The following is a 3,743-nucleotide window of genomic DNA, read 5'->3' on the forward strand; positions in this document are numbered from 1 at the left end:
ACGGCGTAGAGTCCGGTTTCGCTCAGCAATCTGGCCCGTTGTGCGAGGTTGGAAGCCTATGATGATGTGCTGGGTAAGTGAAAGTAGAAATATAGTAATAAAAAGAAATACTTTTTTTTTTTCATTCGTTATATGCTCCTACTGGTCTGTGTAAAAAATGAAAAGGGGGCATAGTCACCTATCAGCTTCGCTTTAAGTACGCTTATGTGGCACTCAGATTTATTGCTGCAGTGCAGTTAAAGCTTTATTGAATTTATGACCCGGTTCGAGTTAAATTGTCTTCTGTTAATTGCTCTGACATTTAATTGTTAAAGTCAACATAAATTATTAAAATAAAAATAAGCATCATAATTTCATTTGAGTGAGCCCTCATTGCTGGAACCTAGGTAATTGTAACATAAACTAGATTAACATTCAGAGAAGAGAACTCTTTTGGAAGGGAGCCATCACAGATGTTGCCTTCGCCTTAGCCGTTGGAGATGGCTCAGACACAGAAGAGTATTAATCTGCTCAGGCTTCACGGTGCCCTTAGTAATGGCTTTATGGTCAGCTGTGCAGATGGGCTGAGGGCTGTAATGCCCGCTCTTCTATCTGTGAAATAGAACCGACCATCTTCGTCCGCATTTATGGCTGTCCTTTCCACTTTCAAAAACATTTCATGGAACATCGCCTCTAATTAGTTATTTGCTCTATAAGACTTGAGCGGGTCTCACTTCACTTTAAGCCCTATTGGCCAAGGTTTCACTATTAGCTTTCTGGAATGGAAAGAGCTTAAGAATATTACGTTTTTTGAGGTCATATATTCAAAAATATTTTGTATATTGTTTTATCGACTCCCTGGAAATCATCTACTATGACATGCATGGTAGCAGATAAGGATGGTAATGTCTCAGGGGTGGTCATGCATATATATTTATCCATTGGTTTTGTTTATCTTTATAATTTTATATTTATTGCTCTTTTTTTTTTTATATAGACATCGTTTTATAACTATCACTTTTATATGTTTTTTGTATTCAGGTATGTAAAGCGCCATTTTAAATATTAATTGAATATAATTGTAGATAACCATGTTTGATATTAAACTGTATATATTTTTGCTGTATTTTAAATGTTTATTATTTATTATACTGTTGATTATAATTCCATTCAATATTTGATGAAGAAAAAAATAACTAATATTTATTTAGAGTAATAAAAAGATAATCCACTATACAGCTTGGAAACCTCGTTTAATTACTTCATTGGAAGTACTTAATTGTAAATAATTATGTTACTTTAATTCATTACTAGCTGTCTTGCTATTGCTGGAATGTATGCATTTTGAGTTATGTACCAATAATGTTTTATTTTGATCATACCTTTTTTTCAATAGGATAAGTCCAGGAATTCAATAGCCACGAACATTCCCAGGACGACACTGAAAATTCGAAAAAAAAACAACACATAATTAAGTAAAACATAGAGAGATCTTAAATAAGTCACAAACATTTACTTTATTATGGAAATAGATATAGATTTTATTACATTAATGAAAATTTTTACTAGTCACTATTCAAAATTGATGAGCCAACTATTGTTAAGGGGAATAAAAAATGGCGGCTATATTAAAACATTAACAAAATTGAGTTTTTTATTTGGAAGCCTGTTTCCTTTATACTATCTACAAACCTAATACAACATCATTTAAAGAATAGTAAATTTGATAAAATGTGAGTGCTGTTCATATAGCTGTTATTTGCCAAAAGTGCTGGTTTTTTAATCAATATTTTTAATTTACGAAAAAATATATTCCAGAAACTATTAGACTTACAGAGGTCAGAAAGCGCTCAAATTAAAGCTACTTGAATATGCTATACAGAAGTTTATAATATTTATGATCGTAGGAGTCGTAGTGTTTATGCTATTTAACAAAACAAATTCATCAAATGTTGATTTATAGTTGTTCGAAAAAAATTTTTAGTTTTTAAAAAACTAAATCATTAGACGTACAGATGTCTGTCAGCACTCCAATCAAAACTAGTTTTATGTACTGTAAAGTGGTTTAAGACATTTCTCTTGCAGGAATATATCATGTATATTTGCCATAATAAAGTATTTCTAGTCGTTCGGACAAAATTTTATATTGAAAATTCACTTTCGTTTGCAAACATCATTATAACTACTAACCATACGAAGATAAACGTTATGAACTACATTTATTTTAAATTAAACGAGTTTTAATTTGAGTACTGGCAAAAATCTAGCGTCTAATGCAGTTATAGCTTTTTATGAATGAAAACTTTTTCCCGAACAACTAGGAATCAATATTTTGTGAATTTATTTTGGTAAATACAATGAAAACCACAACTCCTACAAATGTTAATATACATTTGTAAGTTTAATGATTCCTGTGGTATAGATTTTCCAAAATAAATTGACTAAATACTGATTTTTTTAGTGCCTTTTTTTATGAAATGTAAATAGCTCCTTTAGAGAACAGAGTTTTGCACATTTTTGCAACTTTAAATAATGTTTCATTAGGTTTTTTACAGGTAGTTTTAAAGGTATAGAGCTCCAAAAGAAAAAAAATTTAAACGTTTTTAACACGTTAAACGTTTTCCCCTCTAACTCTGGATTGCGAACACATTGCTAATAATTGACTTTTTTCTCCTCTTGGGCTCTTGGACTGATAGGTGATATGAATAATTCGATATTTCTTTCTCGTTGTATTTAGCTAATATTTTTTCTGTGTTTAGGTAACTTGATTATCTATCATATTTTCTCGTATACATACATTCTATGAAAAAAATTGTAAATTTCGAGTGCACCAAAACTATTTAATTTTGATTATATTTTTTCCCCACAGTATAACTCCAGGATATCAACCTGAAAGATCTAGAATAGAAGCTTTCTTGGACAACACCGAAAATTTTGTAAAAATAGCGTGTCAATTGGTAAAGAATTGCGGAGATTTTAGATAAAGAACATTAGATTATCAGTCTTGGAATAAGGAACAGTAACCAGTTAGTAGGTTTCTGTAATATTTAACTAGTTGAAATGAAATTTTTACATTGTTTGATTGATAGTAGTAATAATATATTTATTTGATAAAATACTGGCTCTACACTAGGTACTGGCTGACCGAGCTACAAGAGAAGTAGCGGGAGAGAACTTTAAGAGAAGAGAGCTCCCGGAACGAATTAAAGCAATTTTAACTCAATCAACAAGACAAACCCCTCGAAAAAATAGATAAATGAAATCAATGTGGAACGAAACCCCACAATTTTGAGTAAACTAAAAATTAATAGAAAGGACGTCAAGCTCTATCGTAACTCCAACCGTAAATTTCGTAGAGAAGAGGTTGTACCGAATAAACTAAGATTAGGTAACACGAGGCTCACTCACTCCTATTTAAAACTATCTGGCCACAGAAATTCCAATATTGTAACAACAATTTGACAATTATCACAATTCAATAGCACAGGATTAAACCCGAATATTTGAACAACTCTTAGGGACGATGATAAAACAATAAAACTGTCACAAATATAACAATGAACTGGTGAAAAATAAATTAGAAATAAATGGCATTGATGACTAGCAGTGTTTTACATTATTAAACTAACTATAAAAGTAAATGGATTGCATAATATTAATATTTGCACCCAAAAAGAATAATAAATTAAACATCATTAATATATATTAATATTTCACAATAAAACTAAGCTGGACATGCTAGTAAGATATCTCACAATAAAAAA

General features: G+C 30.6%; 1 long non-coding RNA gene across 1 annotated transcript in view; it reads right to left on the reverse strand.

Moving 5' to 3' along the window:
* Positions 1-1,361: 1,361 nt before the first annotated feature.
* LOC136796043 (uncharacterized) overlaps positions 1,362-3,743 on the reverse strand; it is a 273,628-nt gene continuing 271,246 nt past the window's right edge. The window contains exon 3 of the long non-coding RNA XR_010843734.1: positions 1,362-1,420. This is a non-coding gene — a long non-coding RNA (uncharacterized lncRNA). The remainder of the gene's footprint in view (positions 1,421-3,743) is intronic.

The sequence above is a fragment of the Halyomorpha halys genome, unplaced genomic scaffold, assembly GCF_000696795.3.
Source record: "Halyomorpha halys isolate HHAL.00 unplaced genomic scaffold, Hhal_1.1 Scaffold7.1, whole genome shotgun sequence".
NCBI classification, from domain to species: domain Eukaryota; kingdom Metazoa; phylum Arthropoda; class Insecta; order Hemiptera; family Pentatomidae; genus Halyomorpha; species Halyomorpha halys.